At 39.1% G+C, this 22491-nt stretch overlaps 1 protein-coding gene and 1 long non-coding RNA gene across 2 annotated transcripts in view; one reads left to right on the forward strand and one right to left on the reverse strand.

The window, feature by feature from the left end:
• Positions 1 to 2500: 2500 nt before the first annotated feature.
• On the reverse strand, positions 2501 to 18059 carry LOC126083129 (uncharacterized). Its single transcript, XR_007518723.1, has 4 exons — positions 17952 to 18059; positions 4028 to 4058; positions 2979 to 3035; positions 2501 to 2573 (listed from the first exon to the last, which is right to left on the reverse strand). It is a non-coding gene; the product is annotated as an uncharacterized LOC126083129 (long non-coding RNA).
• Positions 18060 to 18155: 96 nt separating this feature from the next.
• STX17 (syntaxin 17) overlaps positions 18156 to 22491 on the forward strand; it is a 74618-nt gene continuing 70282 nt past the window's right edge. The window contains exon 1 of the mRNA XM_049896058.1: positions 18156 to 18210. The gene's annotated coding sequence lies outside the window, so the exon portion shown is untranslated. The remainder of the gene's footprint in view (positions 18211 to 22491) is intronic.

Here is a 22491-nt window from a genome sequence, read left to right on the forward strand (position 1 = left end):
TACACAATACTGGGGAAGCCAGCACAACTTGTCCAAGGCAAGGTCATGGGAGCTTCATAGACACATCCAAACTCCCTGAGGGACCAAATTACTGGTCTGAGGGCTGTGAGGACCATGGTTTCGGGGAACATCTAGCTCAATTGGCATAACATAATTTATAAAGAAAATGTTCTACTTTGGTGAATAGAGTTTGGGGTCTTAAAAGCTTGTGAGTGGCCATCTAAGATATTCTACTGGTCTGACCCTGTCTGGAGCAAGGGAGAATGAAGAAAACCAAAGAAACAAGGGAAAGATTAGCCTAAATGATTAATGGACCACAACTACCACAGCCTCCACAACTAGATGGTGCCCAGCTACCACCACCAACTGCTCTGACAGGGATCAAAATAAAGGGTCCTGGACAGAGCTGAAGAAAAATGTAGAACAAAATTCTAACTCACAAAAAAAGACGAGACTTACTGGTCTGACAGAGACTGGAGAAACTCTGAGAGTATGCCCCAGACACCCTTTTAACTCAATACTGAAGTCACTCCTGAGGTTCACCCTGTGGCCAAAGATTAGACAGGCCCATAAAAAAAAACAAAACTAAATGGGCACACCAACCCAGGGCATGGACAAGAAGACAAGAGGGGAGGGGAAAGCTGGTAATGGGGAACCCAAGGTCAAGGAGGGGAGATTGTTCAACACACGTTGTGGAGTTGGCAACCAATGTCACAAAACAATACATGTATTAATTGTTTAATGAGAAACTAATTTGCTCTGTAAACTGTTGTAGGGTAAAAACACCACAAAGTTTAGCAAAGCAAAAAGAAAGTTTTATTCAGCATATATTCAAAAAGGTAAAATTGGGAAGTGGACAAACATGCTACCATAGCCATGTTGGCCTGAGTTCAAAGAACATTACAGAGTCATCAGTATATATTAATGTTACAAAATGTGCTAAACCATTGAAAGCTTCACCTTTTCACAGGTTGGCTAGAAACTGTGATCCTACATTTTGAATTCCCTGTCACTGGTAAGGGTTTCAGTAAGGACAGTCAGGAAGGTCTAATTTGTCTAACAATTTTCTATTCATTGAATGTTAATAGAAAAAGATAAGAGTGCAAAGTGTTTTGTGGTCTGGTTGATTGGCTTATGTAAAAAGTTTCCTAGAAGATATTTTCCAAGATTTCTTAGCCATTGTCTTCATACCTCAGAGTCCAGTTGATGTGTCCTTGCGAGTCCCAGCTCCAGCTGGGTCACATTCTCTATGCTCAAGGACAGGGAATAATGATTCCAATATTATTTGCTAAATCAAAACCTTCATCTAAAGGACAATAAAAAAGAAAGGCCTGGTGATCTGCCTCCAAAAGGTCACAGCCTGAAAACCCTAAGGAGCAGTTCTGTTCTGACACACACAGGGTCTCCATGAGTTGGGAAAGACATGACAGCAACTGGTTTTTTGGTTTTGGGGTTTTTTTTTTTTTTTTTTGTAGTTATTTATTGTTTTATCAGAATTTAAGACCACAATCAGAAAATTGACTGTATGATATTTTATTTTCTATGTTCCAATCAGTTAATGTAGTTGTAATTATCTGCTCATCAGAAGTCTAGATAAGACTCTCCAGTGAGTCCATTCTGACCACGTGCCCACTCTACTCCTGTGGTCACCCTAAAGGCAATATTTTGGTTCTAATAATATTGCCTTTATTTGGAACATCTCTAAATTCCTCTTACAGAATTCCCTTTTGAAGTTCACTTTCTCTCTTCATAGATAGTCATTGCCTTTTGGAAAGTGGATGTTTTAATTTTTCAGAAACAATGAAATCTATTAGAAATACAAAAAGATGAACTTTGATCCTCTAGTGAAGTTGAATGATGGCGGTGGGAGGAATGAGGAAAACAAAGACTAAGAGCATACACATGAACCGAATAAACTGATTCAGTTGAAAGTCTTGTAAATTGGCCCTGAAAGCAATCTCTAAAGAGGGAATTTTTAATGGAGGAAAATATCCTCAATACTTTCAAACTCTTAAAGACTATCTTGCTTTCCAATGTTTAAAAATGCAAGTTTAAAACGATAAGGTAGATTGAATATAGGAATAAATGCAGACTTTTTTATACCTTCCTTTCTTCTGGTCTAGTGCTGTAATTCAAACATCACAAATATCTTTTAGTAATAGAACATATTTCATTCCATTTCAAATGCATTTTCATATGTATGATTTTTTTAAATCAGGATAATAGATTTTATCTTCTAATGTACTGATAGGCTATAAACCTTAGCTTTTTAATTTAAACATAAATAGAATTTTTAAAACACACAAGAACAAAGATTTAGGTAGTTTTAAGTTTATATCTTTTCTTAAGTTCTTTTGAAAACAAAATTCAAACTTTAACTCTAAATGCAAAAATATTCAGTTACCAATAGATTCACATTGTATTCAAGTGTTCTGCTATACGCAACTTTAAGTTTTAAAAGTTAGGAGATCAGCAGTAATGCCAGAAAGCAATGTTTGCAGCGTTACTTTTCCAGTATGCCTCATCCATGCACACTTCCTCAGGGGACATTTCCAATAATCGCTGGAAGTTAACTGAATAAGAAATGGAAAAATTAAGAAGTGATATTTAGCTATTTATAACCCATCTTACTATAAAAAGGCACTTATGGGTTGCACAAACAGTTAAGCACTAGGCTACTAACCGAAAGGTTGGTGGTTCGAACCCACCCAGAGGCCTCAGAAGAAAGGCCTGATGATCTGCTTCTGAAAGATCACAACCATGAAAATTCTATGCAGTGCACTTCCACTCTGATAAACACGAGGTTGTCATGAATTGAAATCAATTCAACAGATTTTTTTTAATTTCAAAAAGGATTTAAAATGAGTTATAAAATTACATATTACTTAACTTTTTTTTTTTTTTTTAATAGCAATGAAAGGATTAAAAAGGGGAAATGCGCAGGGGAAAAATAAGCCAAAGCTGAAGTGGGTACTCACATTCATGCTTTGCAGTCCTATACACTTTCTAAATTTGGCTCGAGCTTCCCAGCAGCCCTTGCAAAAAGGGAAACAATCAGTTCCATGATTCATATAGTAAAAAAAAAAATGTCTATTTAGAGGGGTACAACATTCTAGGTTCTCAGGCCTAAGCCTGAGGGTTAAGGACTCAATCACTTGCTAGTATAAAAGACTCCCTGGTCATAAATTGAGCTGGTTGAAAATTAAATTATATATTTTGCCAGGAAGACCTGAAATGCAACTCGGACCATGTCACTCCTTGAAAAACTTCAGTGGCTTGCCATTGCCTATAAATTAGCTATATATTTCTTGATCTGATATTTGAAGCTATCCTTGAAACCAAGTCAAGGGTCAAGGAGAGATCCCTGAAGGCAAACAGCATTTCTTATTCAATATTGTGTTCCCAGCACTCTCACAGGCCTGGTGACAGAGTGGGTGTCAACAGATGCCCAAAGATAACCCTGTTACTTAGAGGAATTCTCAATTGGCCAAGAAAGTTGGCTGAAATCTCTCCAGCCCTGATCCCTCTACCTGTAAGGCCTTCTGCCAGCTCTGCCCAATTTCTTTAAAGCCAAGAATAATAATAGCAATAATAGCTACAATGATATCATTGTGTCTGTACAGTGCTCTACAACTCACAAAATGCTTACACAAAAATCTTACTCTATTCTCAACAGCCCTGTTTTATAGTCACAGCAGGGATCACGGTCCCTGCTCTACAATATAGAAACCCAGTCTGTACAAGGTCCTATCCTTATGAAGTGGTAGATGCTATTTCCACCTGATTTCCACCCGGGATGTGGTCTCTTCCTGTACTTTAAACCCTCGTGGCATGTGGTTTGTACATATCTTAGGACACTTATTAACTCCATACACTTTAGTATACATGCTGCCAAAACAGCTACAACTCTGTACACTTTCTATAGTGTTTTATGGTTTACAAAACACTTTCTCGTGCTAAATTTGTATTTCTTTTTCATTCTCACAATTTCATTTAGGAAAAAAAAAAATTATAATCCTCTCCTTACCTTAAGGATCCCACTGCTGTCTCCAAGTTCCCTAAAAATATAAAAAGCGAAAGCTCGTCAGTAGGTTACACCACTCATCACCACCACCATACTCTCGTCATCTTCCAAGAACAATGGAAACTAATATTTTTTTAGGTCCCTACTCTATGCCAAGTAGAGGGTCAGTGAAATAGAGGAAGACCCTCAATGAGATGGATTGACACAGTGGCTGCAACAATAGGCTCAAACCTAGCAACGAATGTGAGGATGGCACAAGGCTGGGCAGTGTTACGTTCTGTTGTACACAGGGTTGCTATGAGTTGCAACCAACTTCACAGCACCTAATAATATAATAATAATGCTCTATACCAGGTGCTGGAATGATTTTTTTATAGACAGTGCAGCTTCTGTTTGCTTCTTCTCTGTCCTTATATTGCTATATTTGACAGTCTCCCCAAACAAACAAAAAAAAATCTGGGAATAAATTATATACTTTCTTTCTCTGTGGACATTTTCACCAATGAGCAAAGAGAAAAAAAAGATGGTGATGCTGAGAAGGAATGAGACCCTTTTTGAAACACTACTGCAGTGACTGATTTAGGGACCAAGTCTGGCTGGAGCGCAGCAGGATAGTGCAATACATCAAGGGGACCAAGGATGTGTTGAAAAGGGAAGCCAGCTGGGGGGATTTCTGATTAGCAAGTAGGAAAAGACTTCAGCAGAGGTGTTTTGGTGATGAGGTTCTTCATTCCTCACAGAAGCCAGAAGAGGGTTGGGGAACAGAACCAAGCTGGGGGCCATCATCAGAGATCTCCTGAGTCTGAGGACAGGGAATTCCCATGCCAAGCTGTGGCATTACGCAATTCCAGAGGGTGCTCTTGTTAGGGAACGCTGGCGGTTGAAGACACTAAAGACACCTAGTTAATTCGTACTTCACCAGGTTATCAGGCCACTTCCGGTCACCTCCCCACACGTCACTCACTTCCTCTAAGTTGTTTCTCAGATCCTCCAGAGAGCCCCAGAAGAATCCAGATCTAAGGGGCTCAGAGTAGCCTGACATGCGCAGAGCAGACCACAATGACCAACAAATGAACCTGGGCTGCCACACATGCTCAATAGCGCAAGAGAACTTACGTCAAGGAGGCAAGAGAGTCAGGCCAAGGAACCAAAAGCACCGGAAATACATCACCGACAATAGCCGAGCCCATTTCAAAAGCGTTTGATCCGTCCGCCACTTCTGTGCCGAGTCTTAGCCCCACCTCATAATAATCAGTAGAAGCTATGAATAGGTGAAACCTCTGATCCTGCCTATCGTTTCCCTCCACCCCTAAATAAGTACGTATGAGTATAAATTGTACATTGCTCGTGCAGATCGGGTACCTCAGTCTGAGGTCCATACCTCTGGGTTCCCGCTGGCTAGCCTGGGAAATAAACTTCTTTCTCTCAAAGCCAGCGTCTGGGAATTTGGTTTCCTCCACGCGGGGCACGGACCCATTGGCCCAGCTTCACTCTTCTCCTGGAATACAACATGCATGGTGCCCGTAAAACACTGCGTGTCCTCCACAGTGTCTGGCTTTGTCCTCCCATTTCACTGATTTAATACCATAGGGGTGCATGTGTGTTGGAGACCCTCCAGCTAACTGAATTCTCAAATTTTCATAAATTATTTGATAATTTGGTGCTTGGTGTTTAGATTTCAGTTCATTTTATGGCTTCCTGTAACTTTGTGTTAAAGATGTCTATGAGGAGGAGCACTGGGATTCTCTAGACATGCTGGGTGGGACCATGAGGATGAGTTTTATACTATAAGTATGATTCCTCCCACAGCATAACTCTGTCTCTGGTCCCTGTGCAGGGAAACTCCTAGTCCAGGAGAAGACTGATGAGAAGGAGAAGACTGATGAGAAGGCTGACAGAAATAGAAAGACTTCCCCTAGAGCTATGCCCTGAATTTGGACTTTTAGCCTACTTTACTGTGAAGAAATAAATTTCTCATTGTTAAAACCATCCACTTGTGGCATTTCTGCTACACCAGCAATAGATGATTAAGACACAAGAGTTTCTCCAGAACAGGGTAGATTTTACCCAGACTGCATGGCCTCCATTTTTCAAGTATGTTTTTCTAAGAAAAGCATCACCTTTTAATAAAAGTGAATTAGAAATTATTCTAATTCCTATATGGAGCCTGGTGACAGTTTCACACCTACCCTTTAGGTCTGTGGTTCTCAGAACTTATCGCACTTTAGAATTATCTGGAGAGCTTTAAAAAAACATGTCAATGCCTAGATTCCATTCAAGACCAATTAAATCAGGATCTCTGAAGGTTGGGCCCAGGCAGCTATACTTTTCAAAAGGCCCCAAGTGACATGTTGTGCTGTGAGGGTTGAGAATTTATGATGTAGGCATTTATCTTAGTTATCTAGTGATGCTATAACAGAAATGCCATAATTGGATGGTTTTAACAAACAGAAATTTATTTTCTCACAGTTTAGGAGGCTAGGAAACTGAATTCAGGGCACCAGCTCTAGGGAAAGCTTTCTCTCTCTCTCTCTTGGCTCTGGGGAAAGGTCCTTGTCTCTTCAGCTTATTTCCTGGTTCCTTGGAGATCTCCTTGTGGCTTGGCATCAATCTTCCCCCATCTCTGCTTCTTTAGCTTGCTTGTTTAATGTCTTTTATATCTCAAAAGAGATTGACTCAAGACACACCATACACAGGTTAGGATTTACAACACATATTTTGGGAGGACACAATTCAATCCATAACAGTGTTTTTCTTTTCTTCTCTGATCTCTGCCTCAGAAGTTTATCCAGCTGGAGGAACCCAATTGTGAAACTGGAGAAGACACCAATGAGATCACATAGACAATGAGACAAACATGTCATTTAAAACACATATTTATCTAGCACTACATTTGAGGCCATGTACTAGATATTGGAAGCAAAATAAATAAGATAAGATGGCTGACATCAATAAGTTTCTGCTGCAGTTGGAAAGACAGATTTCTGAATGACTATAATACAGAGCATATTAACTAGAGGCATTGTGGGAGCATAGACTGGGGGAATAAGGGAAGTTTTTTTTAGGAGAGAAAGTATTTGAGGTGGGTCTTCAGGGAGGAATAAAATTTCGGTAAATGGGAAGGAAGGAGAAGGCATTCTAAAGAGAGGAATAAAAAAAAAGAGAGAGAGGAATAGCTTGAGCAAAAGCATAAAAGCATGAAAATGGATGGATTATTGTGGAGTTAGAGGAGCCTGGTGAAACTTCAGAAAATGGGGGACTATGAGGCTTGAAATATAAATTAAAACCTCATGGAGGGCCTCAGAAGCCTCCACTAGAAATTAGTAGGTGTTATGTGAATCTGTGAGTCCATGTGGTATATGTTTTAGATGAAGGGGGCTACAACAACGGTTTAAAAATAAACAGTGCCATAACCAGACCTGAAACAAATAGGAACATGATCAACATGAACTTTGATAAACACATCTGAGATGGTTTCTCAACCTGCCCTCTGGCAGCCTTCCATTTGTTTATCCTTTAGCACTACTAGGTGCGCACCATCAGGCAGAAAATTGCACAGACAAGCGACGTAAATTACTCATCCTGTCAAGTGGAGTTTTAGATCCTGGCTGCTCCTCTCGCTACTCTCACGACTCTTGGGACATGAACATATCACTGTTGCATTCTTCATGTCTTTCACATACATTCTCTCAGTTCATAAGGCTGTTTCCTCCTTTTGTTGCCTAAACTCTTAAGTCACCTTCTCTGTGCTTTGTTCTATAGCAACTTTTATGTTTTAGTTTCCATCAAGTTGGCTTGGATTCATGGTGACCTCATGTAAAGCAAAACAAAATGAAACAGTCCTACGCCATCTTCATATCCTTGGTATGCTCAAGTCTATTGTTGCCGCTACTATGTATTTTGAGTGCCTTCCAACCTAGGGGGACTCATCTTTGAGCACTACTTTGTTGTGTTATTGTTAGGTGCCATCAAGTCGGTTCCAACTCATAGGGACCTTATGTACAATAGAAAAAAACACAGCCCAGTCCTGCACCATACTTGCAATCATTGCTATGTTTGAGTCCATTGTTGCAGCAACTGTGTCAATCCATCTCATTGAGGGTCTTCCTCTTTTTAGCTGACCCTCTACTTTACCAAACGTGAAGTCTTTCTCCAGGGACTGGTCTCTCCTGATAACGTACAAAGTACATTCAACGTAGTCTCACCATCCTCTCTTCTAAGGAGTATTCTGGCTATACTTCTTCCAAGACAGATTTGTTCATTCTTCTGGCAGTCCCTGATATATTCGATACGTTTTTGCCAACACCATAATTCAAAGGCATTAATTTTGTCTTTTGTCTTCCTTATTCATTGTCCAGCTTTCGTATGCATATAAGGCAATTGAAAATACCATGGTTTTAGTCAGGCACACCTTGATTCCTAAAGAGACATATTTGTTTCTTAATACTTTAAACAGGCCTTTTGCAGAAGTTTGTTCAAGGTAATATGTCCAGCACCATTCCGAACAATATTCTGTTGTGATTCATAGATTTTCTATTGACTAATTTTCAGAAGTAGGGTGCCAGGCATTTCTTCTTTGTCTGTCTTAGTCTGGCAGCTCAGCTGAAACCTATATACCATGGGTGACCCTGCTGGTATTTGAAACATTAATGGCATAGCTTCCAGCATCATAACAACACACAAGCCACCACAGCATGACAAACTGACAAGACGGATCGTGGAACGCTTTTGTAGGGACAACTAATATAAAAAAAAATAGCCCTTATTAATTATATTGTATTTATTCATGTAGTCTCTCTTTCCCTCCAGACTGTGAGCCCCTGGAGAAGAGGAATGGGAAAAAAAAAAAAAAAAAAAAAAACCCACTGTCACTGAATCGATTCTTACCCATAGCCACCCCATAGGGTTTCCAAGGCTATAAATCTTTATGGAAGCAGACTGCCACATCTTTCTCCCATGAAGCAGCTGGTGGATTCAAACTGCCGACCTTTCAGTTAGCAGCCAAGTGCTTTAACCACTGTTCCAATTTTTTTTTCCACATTTAAGACCATTTTGCTCATATATATATATATGTTGTTGTTATGTGCATTCAGTCAATTTTCAACCATAGCAACCCTATATGACACAGTAGAACTGCCCTATAGGGTTTTCTAGGCTATAATCTTTACAGAAGCAGATCACCAGGTCTTTTCTCCCATGGAGCCACTGGATTTGAACCTCCAACCTTTCAGTTAGCAACCAAGCTGCTTAACCATTGTGCTATCAGGGGTCCTTATACATATGCATATATATAGCAAATATTTGCCATTTCAAAAATTTTAATCTAGTGACGATTATGTTCATCATGTCGTGCAACCATCATCACTATCAGTTTCCAAATTTTTCCATCATTCTAAACAAAATCTCAGTGCTTCCTAAGCAATGACTCTTTCCCCCTCCTTTCTATCCCTAGTAACCACTCTCAAACTTTTGTCTCTACACACTTGTCTACGCTAGATATTTCTTATAAGTGGGATCATACAATATTTGTCCTTTTTGTGGCTGACTTATTTCACTCAGCATGTTTTCCAGGTTTATCCATGTTGTAGCATGTATCAGGACTTCATTTTTTTTTATGGCTGAGTAATAAAAAATATAAAAAAATAATAAAAAATTATTTTTTAAATATTTTATTATATATATGTGCCACATTTTGTTTATCCGTTCACCTTTCGATGAACATTTAGACTGTTTCTGCCTTTTGGCCATTGTGAATAGTGCTGCAGTGAACATTCTTGTACAAGTATCTGTTTGTGTTCCTGCTTACAATTCTTTTCGGTATATACCTGGGAGTGGAATTGTGAGATCATATGGTAATTCTATGTTTAACTTGTTGAGGAACCACCAAAATCTTTTCCACAGTGATGGTGCCATTTTACAATTTCTCCAGCAATGAATGAGGAAGAATGAGATCTTTTTAAGTTTTCAATCGCCAGGACTCATCATCGTGGCTGGCATTTTAGTGTGTAGACTGTCTGACTGAATGAATGGGAAAACACTGACCAGATGTTGGAAAGATTCAACCTTACCAATTATGTTTTTTAATATTTAAGTACAGGGATTTAGGAAAATTTTTTTCCATGTTTAAGTCATTTGCTCAAGTTTGGAACATTTCTCTTCTGAAATGCTCACTTATATAAGCAAAGTGGCAGTTGCTAAATCTATCAATTTATTTCCATGAGCATGGAACATTTCTTTCTCAAGTAATAATCTGCCAAGGAAGTATTAAAGTTAATGTGTCTTTGGCTAGAGGAAATAAAAATATCACTCAAAAAGGCCCTGTGATCCACTGAGAACTACAGAAAAGAAGAAATCCCCCCAAGGGGTGTGACAATGGGATTGGCGGCTTGCTGGGCAGAGAAGAGGGAACCTGGGACTCTGTGAACTTTGTTGATTTCCAATTCCTTAAATGTATTCCACTAGTTGGGGGATTAAAAGGTTTACTGGTGAGAGTGTCAGTTGTCAAAGGATTGAGGATAGATTCTATAATCCTATCAAAGAGAGCTCTGGCAGCTTCTCCAACCAAACAGGAATCTAGAAATATTTGATATCTCAAAAATAGTTTTGCCCTATTGTTATATTTTCTTGGCTGTTCTATGATAATCCTGCTTCCCCTAGAAGAAAAGGCAGCTCTCATGAACTTAATTCTTGCACATTTGCTCTCATACTATACTTATAAGGCACTTTGCCTATTTTTCCTTGCAGTTTTATCAGTTTTTGCCTCCCGTATTTTGTCATTCTGTTGTTAAAGGCATACACATTAATGATTGTTATGTCTTCTTGGAGAATTAACTTATTTATTGTTGCATAGTGCCTCTCTTTACCCCTGATAATTTTCCTTCTTCTAAAGTCTGCTTTGTCTGAAATGAATACAAATATTCCAGCTTTCTTTTGATTAGTGTTACCATGGCACAGCTTTCTCCATTGCTTTACTTTTAACCTAGCTGTGCCTTTATAGGTAAGGTGGGTTTCTGGTAGACAACATACAATTGGGACTTATTTTTATCTACTCTAACAATCACTCTGACAAAATTGTTGTATTTAGACCACTCTCATTTAAAGTGATTATTGATATAGTTGTTTTAATATTTCTCACTCTTACAGGAATCCATGTTTATTATAACTGTTTTCTATTTGCTGCACTTGTTTTTTGTTTGTTTTCTTCTTTTATTGTCTTCTCTGGAATATGAATTATACTTCTTTTAAACAATTATTTGTTGTTCTAGGGTTTGCAATGTGCATTTATAATTAATCTAAGTCCACTTTCAAATAATATTATACTGCTTCATAGGTAGCGCAGGTAAGTATTCCCAATTCCTCCTTCCCAGCCCTTAAAACATTGCTGCCATTTATTTTATTTATCTATATGCTATAATCACCCAATACATTGTTACTATTATTATTACTCTGAACAGCTACCTATTAAATGAAGAAAAATAAAAATAAAATATTTTATTTTATCTTCATTTATTCCTTCTCCTATGTTCCTCCTTTCTCTACATAGATGCAAATTTCTGACTTGTATCATTTTCCTTGTTCCTGAAGAACTTAACATGTCCCATGTTCATTTCTAGTAGACCAGTAGGAGATAAATTCCTTCAGTTTTTGTTTGAAAGTCTTTATTTCTCCTTCACTTGTGAAGGATAATTTTGCTCGATATAAAATTTCAGGTGAATGGGTTTTTCTTTCATCACTTTCAATATTTCATTCCACTCTTTTCTTGTTTGCATGGCTTTTGAAGAGAAGCCCAATGTAATTCTTATCCATGCTCCTTTATAGGTTAAATGTCCCTCCACACCCTTTCCTGGCTGCTTTCAAGATTTTCTCTTTGCCTTTGGTTTTCTGGAGTTTGAATATAATACACATAGGTGAAGATTTTTTGTGTTTATGTTGCTTGGTGATCTCTGGAATTTCTAGATCTGTGGTTTGGTGTCTGTCATTAACTTTAGAAAATTCTCAGTGATTATTACTTCAAATTTTTTTTCTGCTCTGTTCTTTACTCTCCTTCTGGTATTCAATTATGTGTATATTGTACCATTTGAATTTGTCTCACATTTCTTGTATATTCTATTCTATTCTTTTTTTTTGTCCTTGCATTTCATTTTAGGAAATTTCTAACATCAAATCTTCAAGCTCACTTGATTCTTTCTTCAGTTGTGTTCAATCTACTGACCAGCCCATCAAAGGCCTTTGTCATTTCTGCTACAGTGCTTTTGATTTCTACCATTTCTTTGTTATTCTTGCTTAGAGTTTCCATCTCTCTGCTTACATTACCTATCTGCTTTTGTCTGCTGCCAACTTTTTCCATGAGAACCCTTAACGTTAATCATAGTTATTTTAAGTTCCCTGTCTGATAATTCCAAATATGTGATTTATCTGAGTCTGGTTCTGCTGCTTGCTTTGTGTCTTCAGACTGTGTCTTCTCTTACCTTTTAGTATGCCTTGTAATTTCTCGTTGAAAGCTGGCCATGTTGTATTGAGTAATATTGGGTATTAGGAACTGAAGTAAATAATCTGAGATTTTGTTAATCTCTATAGGAGCTGGGCTAATGTTTGGTGTCTGAGGCTTCAGTAACCTCTAGTGTCCTTATTTTTTTCTCCTCTGTCATTCTTTGTGTTGTCCTAAAAACTCCTTCTTAAATAAAAGATGAAACTTGCAGCTCTTTCAGCTATAATCCACTGTTGTTATACTGGAGCCCTGTTAATGTGATCATAAGATGTGAGGGGGAGGGGAAACATTCTATAATCCTATTGTCAGTTGATTAAGTCAGTCTTTTAGTGGGCCTTTGTTACTGGGCAATGACCGTCACAGCATTTTTCAACTTTTTTCCCCTGTTAGGTGAAACAGGAAGGCTAGATGGATCTAGAATCGGATAATTTCCCTTCTTCCAAATCCAATATGGCTTTGGTAAAGTCTTTTCCATTGATAAGAAGGCCTTTGTTAGGGAGAATACTCTGGGAATATTTTAAAATAATTACTTTTCCCTTCCCCCTACCAGAAACATGAGGGTTTTTTCTTGGCCATTCATCATGAGAACCTGATGAAGTTCCTAGAGGTAAAATCCTTGAAAGCATGGGGGCCATTTAAGACTGTGGCCCCTAGGAGTTTTTTGTTCTCATACTAGTCCACACTCTGCTTCCAAAATTTTTTCAAGTAACCACTTAAATGTTCCTACAAGTTTAGGGATCCAGTGGTTTCTGCTTCAGGTAAGCTGATATCAGTTGTGATTCTCTAAAGATTTTGGGATGGTGGTTTGCCCTGCAACTTCAATTCTCTGCTAAGTCCAAGAAAAGTCATTGCTTTTCAGTTCATCTTTTTTTGTTGTTGTTGTTACAAGGATGGGAGTAACAACTTCCAAGCTCTTTACATGTTGGACCTGAAACTAGAGGCCCTCAGTACTTTCTAAGAGCTAATTTAAATAGCATTTTGTCATCTATTCAATTGACAATAACTTACTGTAGATGTGAGGCACCCAACTAGATCCTGAAGGAGATACAGAGATAAGCAAACATGGATCCTGCCCTCAGGGAGGTTCTGTTCTAATATGGGATGGTAAAAGTTATTAGTCCCTATGCTTGAATGGGTTAAAGGTGTGGGGAGGCATTAACTCCCTAAGTCCCTAGGGCAACTGGGCCAGTGGCAGAGGCTGAGAACAGTTTTTTCTTTGTTTTGCTTTACAAATACCATTGCTTTCTATTTGTGCCATGACAGGGAAAGAGTTGAAAAGCATTGGAGGTGGAAACAATTTGGTATTTCCAAATTCCTTAATAAAATGTAGACAGCGATGTGTCAAAAAAAGACCAGATTATAAGGCAGGTGATTGGAGGAGGGAGGAATTAAATCCGGAAATTATAGAAATACTGTAAGAGGCTACATTTGAGATGAATATGGAAAGATAGGTAGGATCTGGACATGCAGAGAGGATGAAGTAATTGGTGGAGAATATTCCAGGTAGAAAACACAGGGTAGGGTTTGGGAAAAGACAGTGATGAAAAATACTGAGGAATTCAGTTTGGTTAGAGCAGAGGATATATTAAGTGCAATGATGAGAGATAAGGTTGGGGTATGTGGAATTTCTATCCACTTGCATGTTCGTACATCTATTGTGTGATATTAATTGACATTCATGATAATAATTCAATGTACCACAAAATCCAAGGTCCTTGTAAATTGTCAAAGTTTAAAAAACACTTAATATACTTTTAATATTAAGGATGTTTACTGTGTTCTAATTGCAAGGATATTGTAAAGTTGCATCTTTGGGGGTGAGTTAGGATGGTGAGGGATGTAAATAAGAGGAATTAAAGTCAGTGATTAAAGAAAAAGATACACAGTCAGAATTGCCTTTGAAAATTCTTTACATTGCCCAATAGGTTCAATAAGGGATTACCAGTATTGCTATTTCCCCACAGTATCAGACAGAGGTAATACCGAGAAACAATATTAAGGAAGTTTCTATTCTTCATTTACTAAGAGGTATTGTCTGTTTTAAATTAAAAAATTGATAGCTCTTTTTTCCCCGTTTTATTGTGATGCAACTTATATAAAGTAGACAAAACTTAAGTGTACAGAATAATAATGTTTTCATAGATGTAATCACACCAGATCAGTATTTATGTGTCTTGGTTATCTAGTGCTGCCATAACGGAAATACCACAAGTGGATGGCTTTAACAAAGAGAAATCTATTTTTTCACAGCCTAGTAGGTTACAAGTCCAAATTCACGGCGTCAGCTCCAGGGGGAGGCTTTCTCTCTCTGTTGGCTCTGGAGGAAGGTCCTTATCCTCAATCTTTCCCTGGTAGAGGAGCTTCTCAGGCATGGGGACCCCACGTCCAAAGAACGCGCTTTGCTCCTGGTGCTGCTTTCTTGGTGGTATGAGGTCCCCAACTCTCTGCTTCTTCCCTTTGCTTTTATCTCTTGAGAAATAAAAACTGGTGCAGGTCCCACCACAGGGAAACTCCCTTTACATTGGATCAGGGAGGTGACCTGAGTAAGGGTGGTATTACAATCCCACCCTAATCCTCTTTTGCATAAAATTATAATCACAAAATGGAGGACAACCACACAATACTGGGAATCATGGCCTAACCAAGTAGACACAGATTTTGGGGGAGACACAACTCAACCCATGGCAATATGGAACATTTCCAGCACCTTAGAAAGCTATGGCATGCCCTCTCCTAGTTAATCCCATCCCAAAGGTAACCACTTTATCACTTTATTTTTAAGGTCACAAGGTAGCTGGGAATGATAGAATGCTCAAAGAAGTAGAACGCAGTTGGGAGTGCAGTAGATATTTAAATAACTCATGGCTAGAAGAAAAATCTGGCAAAGGTAGTGGCCTTTAAATATTTCTTGAACATCACTAACATTAAAAAACAAAATTATCAACATCGTGACCTAGTACATACAGACACTCACCCCTCCACGCTTTTAAATGGATCTAAGAGAAGCAGTGTACAGAGTGAAAAACATGGCCACCAAGAGCTCTGCTGTGAGCATCTCCTCTATTTAAGAAAGCAGCCAGAATGAAACTAGAATCTTAGTCCCAATTCCAAATTCCTGGGAAAGGTATTTATTGTTCCAGCTTCAGTCAGGTGTCTGCTCCTGGACCAATTCACTGTGGTCAGGGGCGTGGGTTCATGCCTGTACAAAACAGCTGCCAGAGGCTCATAACTGTTAGCATGCAATTCCCAGAAAAGGAATGGAGTCCGGGAAGATAACCTAATCGGTTTCCATCAGTGTGCCAAAACTGAATTTGATTCTCAGGTTCTCCATACACTTGTTTTCTAATTAAAATGCTGATAATGAATTTAATAAAAAATAACACTTTCTTTAGCTATAATTGACATACAATACATACACACATATTTAAAAAGTACAAATTGATAAGTTCTGACATATGTACATACCAATGAAACCAGCACCACAATCAAGAAATGAACATATCCATCACCCCCCGAGTTTCATGCCACTGCGTAATTCCTCTCTCTGCCCTCCCTTCCCCAACTACCTCTTATGCCTAATTCCTCAAATAGGTCCCTATAAACACAAACTTGATTCTGCCACTCGTGAATATGAGCTTTTCTCCCACTACATTTTTAAATTGACAATTGCTGGTTTAAAAAACAAAACCAAACCCGTTGCCATCAAGTTGATTCCAACTCATAGAAGAGCTATTTTTCTAGGTACCTTGTTGAACTTGTTTCAGTTCATTCTCTTGAGTTTCCAGGTAAGCAATCATAATACCTGAAAATAATTTTTCCTTTTTTTAATATACACACACACATACATTTATATATATATATATATATATACTGTTTTATTTTGTTTGGTTTTACTGGTTCAGTTAGGATCTTAGGAAAAATGTGAGCTACTAGCAGCAGGCCTGCCCCTAACAACTTCAGGGCCCAGGGCAAAAGTACAAAAAGCGGTCTACACACCATATGTCTAAATATTTAAAGATTATAAATCAAGCTAACAAACAGATAAAAAAAAATTCTAACTTCCTACCTTGACACACATAATTTATAGCCAATATACATACAACAATCTAGAAGGCCAAGTTCAAGGCCACCTCCTTATTGTACTTGAGGTAACTTTATTCAGAAATTAACTTCAGTAAGTTTTACTTCAAAAGATTTTAAGTCTAATTGACCATTGCATTTAAAAAAAAAATGGTATTGCCTAATGCTTTAATTTTTCTCCTTAGAATTAAAATTTTATAAGAGCTTCATTCCTAGGGCTAATTGCAATACAAAGAAACATCAGCATTTGTTATGGTCCCAAAGAAAATAGAAATTGCAAAGTAGATTTTGCACTTTTTAAAGAAATTGCCTTTTGAGAACTTCGTCAAATCTACAGGCCCCTATTCTTCCTTGATCCACAATTCTACCTCCACCCCTGCTCCACTGAAGACCCTAAGAACTGAGTTGCCTTAGCTGTGGTTCAAACATTCTTATGGCTTCTGAAGATAATACCAGCAGTGGATAAATTCTAAGCAAGTCATGTGAATATTTGCAGATACATAAGAAAGGGCTGGGTCTGGAAGTTAGGCCATCCAGAGAGGAGGACTTATGACTTGGACAGGGCTTCAAAGCCAACCTCCTTCTGTTTATGTGGTTGCAGCTGGTCTAACTGGAATAGCTTGGGAAGGAAATCCAGAAATCGGGTTGAAGTTCCAGTTCTGTCACTAACTGGCTGAACTGGAGTTAATCAGTTAACTCTTTGCTGCCCCTCAGCTTCATTATCTATAAAATTGGCATAAGGACACTTGCGTTAAGCATTCCACCAGTTTTGGGCGGAAATCACTTGTCTGAGATTCATTTTCTGCAGCTGTTACAGTTAAGATAGGCACCTGTGCCCTTTCCACCTCACAGGGTTTTGGGAGGCAAGAGGAAGGCACAAACTTTCTGAGCTCAGTTTCTACATCTGAAAAGCAGAGCTAGGAACACATGGCCAGCCCACCTATAAAATTCTGTTAGAACAGAAGAAAACGGACAGAAAAACTTGTTGAAATGTAGAGGGCTATGCAAATGTGAATTATCTCACACTCAAAACATGAGAAACAGACCTGAAAAGCCTTTGTGAGTCTTTCCTCCTGGCTCCAATATCACGACCCGACAAAGTAAATCAAGATCATATTTTTAAAAAATGTTTTAAATAATTATATTTTTGTTGTTAAGAATATACACAGCAGAACGTAACCAATTCAACACTTTCTACACGTACAATTGCTTTTTAATTAAATGTTGATAAGGAATTTAACAAAAAATAACACTTTCTTTAGCTATAATTGACATACAATAAACACACATATGTAAAGAGTACTATTTGATGAGTTTTGACATATGTATACACTCATGTCACAATTTAGTGACACTGACCTTTTTTCTTTTTAAGAATCTAATATAGTTGTGGGTTCCGTGTCGGCAAGGCTGCTTTACCGAAGAAACTCTCAGAAGGGCGAATAAACCGACTCCCAGCCAAGGCAGGGACTGTCCCCGACCCTCTCAGTTTGGCTGGGCGCCCTTGAGGCCGGACGGGATGGGGCGGGGCCCAGTCGGCCAGCCCCTCGCGACGCCCCGCCCCCTCGCGCCCGCGCCTGCGCCGCGCTTCGACCGGCCTCCAGCTCCGGGGAGGGAGGTAAGGGGCTCGCGGGTGGGCGCCTCCTGGGCCTCTGGCCCTTCGGACACCGTGGGCCCTGCGCAGATCTGGCGCGTGGGACAGGCGCCCGGTGGGGAAGCGGGGCAGCAGCGCAGAAGTGCAAGCGCCGTGGGGGCTCCTCTGGGCCGACAGCAGCGGCAGAACCTCACTCAGTTTCATTTTTGGAAGAGCTGTTTGAAACGGGTGTAGGGAGGCCGCACACGGGCGACCGTGATGGCTTCCCGGGGTTGCAGGGTTGAAAGTTTCCGGCGCCTGCCCTGCCGTGACGCACTGTGGGCGTCAGATAGTCAGATCGTCAGGGTCGCTGGCGTCTCGGTCCCGGGACGGGCCAGCGCACCCATTCGCTAATGGGGCGTTTGTTGTGTGTGGCCCTGGTGTGCCGTGGGCGACACTGCGAGGGATGACGCGAGGCGCGGGCGTCGTGGGGGAAGAACTGGGAGTGAAAGGTCGGAGACTGTCAGGGAGGCCAGGAGCTGGTTCTCAAAAGGTCCCTACGTCTAACTCCCTCCTTTTTCAAAAGCGAGATTGGAGGCTCCGAGGAGGTCCAAGGGCCTTGACTTTTCCCTCCAAATTCAGTGCCCTTTGCACCAGCCAGACACACTTGGGGAAATGCCCGAGAAAATCGGGCACCATCAACAAGCGGAAATATATTATCTCTTGGCTGATAAAACGTCATCACTTTTGGAGAAGTGGTATTGGCAGCGATTTTGGACTTTTTCTGGGAAATGGAGTTTTTCACCTATAGATAAAACTTCTTAAGTAATTGAGTTAACCTCTGAGTACTTTTTTCCTCATCGGAATCATGAGTATTACAGTACTCATATTAGTTGTAAGCACTAAAGGATAAAGTTTGTAAAGCACCTGGCAAAGCCCTGGCACCCCCTCAATGCAAGTATTAGTGCAGTGACTACAGTTTGATTTCTTACGTGAAACATCAACTCCTTACATTTAAAAAACTTTGTTTTGAAATAATTTTAGAATTACAGAAAAGTTGCAGAAACAATACAGAATTCTTTACAGCACCCTTAAATTTAATGTAACCATAATACAATGATCATAACCAAGAAATTAACATCGGTACAATACTATTAACTAAACTGTGGCTTTCTTCAGATTTCATCATTTTTTACACTAATTTTTTTTTTAATCCCAAGATCCTGCACTGTTACGTCTCCTTAGTCTCCTCCAACCTGTACAGTTCCTTTGTCTTTTCCTGTCTTTCATAACCTTTATACTTTTGAAGTTGCTGTCAGGTGCCTTCGAGTTAGTTCTGATTCATAGCAATTCCATGTTCAACAGAACAAAACACTGCTCAGGCCTGCACCATCCTCAGAATCATTGGCTATGTTCGAGCCCATTGTTGCAGCCACTTTGTAAGAGTCCTGGTCAGTTATTTTGTAGAGCATCTCTGAATTGGAGTTTGGTATTTCTCCTTGTTAGATTCAGGGTATGGATTTTTAGCAAAAATACCAAGGAGTATATGTGCCCTTCTCAGTTCATCATGCTGAGGTCCATGATATGATTTACTGCTTGTGGCGTTGACCTTGATCACTTAGTTAAGATGGTGACTGCTAGGATTCTCCAGTGTAAAGTTACTGTTTCTTCCTTTGTAAGTAATTGATTTAAATTATGCAAATATCTTCAAACTTTCATTTGCTAATTTTAGCATCCAATGATGTATCTTGCCTTCAGTAATTATTACTGTGCTGCCCTAATGGTGATTTTCTATTTACCACATTCATTCTTCATTTATTAATTGAAGTTCTCCTCTAAGGAAGAGTAGTCCCTTCTTCTCATTTGTTTATTTGGTCATGGATTTATGTTATTACGGACTCAGTTTTTTTTTTTTTTCTATTGGTTATAATACTATACCTTTTTTGTTGTTTGCATCCCAAATTGTTCCAGCTTTGGCCATTGGGAGTTTTTTCAGGTTCTTCCTGTGCCCTTTTGGTATAACCCTGTCCTTTTTTTGACAGTTTCCTTATTTTCTTGCACCATTAGATGCCTCAGGCTCATCTTCTGTTTTCACTGCCCCAACCCTGGAATCAATTACTTTTCCAAGGACCCGTGGTTTCTTTTATTGGAGATTTGTGTTTAGAAACCAAGATCTAGGCATTAGCTGTGCTCATTGCTACTGGAGTATCTTTACTTCTAGGGCCTCGCGGAAGACATTTAAGAAATGTAGATATATATACCAACCCAGGCATACACAAAGATCTATATTTACTTCTCTCTGTCTCTATCTATCTGTGTATTAAAAAAACAAATTCATCCTGATACCTCTGATTCTATACTAGCACCAGAGGGTTCATTCTAGTCTCCTCCCTGCTTAGAACTTCTTTCTCTGACAATGAGAAATCTGACTCTTTTTCTACAAAATACTTTCTCTTCTGGTGGCAAAGTGGTTAAGAGCTCAGGCTGATAACCAAGAGGTCTGCAGTTCAGATCTACCAGCCACTTCTTAGAAACCCTGTGGGACAGTTCTGCTCTGTCCTGTAGGGTCGCTATGAGTCGGAATTGACTCCACGGCGCAGAACAACAAGAATACACACATGGGATCACCATGAGTCAGAGTTGACTCAATGGCAACTGTTTTTTTTTTTTTAAAGTATACCCATAAAGTAATTTCAGAATTCCTAACCGATACCCCTGTGAGAAGCATATTTTACTAACTACTGTATAGCGTATGCAGTTCTTTTTGTCTTTAGCTTTATAGCAAAACCAAAACCAAACCCATTGCCATCGAGTCAATTCTGACTCATAGTGACCCTGCAGGACAGAGTAGAACTGCCCCACAGGGTTTCCAAGGAGCGCCTGGTAGATTCGATCTCCCGACCTTTTAGTTAGCAGCCATAGCACTTAACCACTATGCCACCAGGGCTTCCAGCCTTATAGTACACTATTAAAATACTGTTTTCCAAAGTTAGTTAGATTATTCCCCACTCCTTTCTGTGTGGTTATGCTATTCATTTGTAAAATAGTTACATTCTTTTTTTTTTTTTAATAGTCTGTATTCCATTTTGGATTTTTTTTTTCTGTATCCTGTTTTTGTTTTTAATTTACATACAGTAAAATTCACTCTGTGGTCTAATTGTATGGATTATGACAAATGCACATGCAGGCAATCCTCAGGTTCTGAACTTAGGACTTAAGACCAACTCATACTTGCCCTTTAATGTTGTGTAAATTTACCCTCACTTTGAAACAATTGAACCAGCCCCTACTGGCAGCAAATACTTTGTCACAATCACCTTCGCTTGCTGCACAAGCAGCTTTTAAATCCTCGAAAAGCCTTCAAGCCTTTTCTTGCACTACAGTAAGGCTAAATAAGAGCTGTATGCACCTGCTCTGACTTCCCTACAAATTTGACTTAAACACACTGTAAGGAACGGATGTTGTTCGTAACCCGGGGACTACATGTAGTTAGTGTATTGTATATCTACCACCACTGTCATGATACAGAACAGTCCCACCACCCCAGATATTCCGTTATACTATTTTTTTTAATGGAAAAAGTAATATAACAACTTCGCAGAAGTTTGGGACATTAGACATTTTTGTGTTTTTTTGTCTGGTCTTCTAGACATTTTACACAGTTGTGGTCTTAATGTCCATTTTTTTTTTTTTTTATCCTTCTGTTCCAATTTTCTGACTGAAAAATCAAGAAATGCCGAAATACACTTTCATTCATTATTTGATCACACTTCTGCACCATACTTTGTATATTGAATTAGGACTTCCTGTAACAGCTTAAAACATTATTTGAACTATTTTATGATCACAAGTGCTGTTAAACAACTTGTTTCAATAACATCACCATTTATGCAATTATTTGAATGTTATTATGTTCTATTCTTAGTTTTATACAGGCATTCTATCATAATTTTATAAAAGTAGAATATGGCGGGAAGAAGGGGGAAAAATACTCTCTAGAAGGAGACCAAGTGTTGGAAAAGTGTTTTGGGAGGTTTTGGGGGACAGAATATCTTCCCTGAGAGATAGCCCTTCTGAGATAGGTAGCTGGTTTTCCTTGTGCACAGAAAACTGAAGGGCAGAGTCACGCGAAACTCTAGAAATGCCACTTTTGAAACTCAAAAAAGCAAGTTACTTTAATAGTATAAGGCAACAGTGAAAATAAGCCAAGTTGTAATTGGGGATTAAGTACACTCCACCTTATTAGTGGAAGAGAAGGCAGAGTCATATGAGTTGCATATCAAATGATCCTGAAGGTTTAGAGGCAGAGGGAATGTGAAAGAGCAT

Source organism: Elephas maximus, chromosome 9 (assembly GCF_024166365.1).
Source record: "Elephas maximus indicus isolate mEleMax1 chromosome 9, mEleMax1 primary haplotype, whole genome shotgun sequence".
NCBI classification, from domain to species: Eukaryota; Metazoa; Chordata; class Mammalia; order Proboscidea; family Elephantidae; genus Elephas; species Elephas maximus.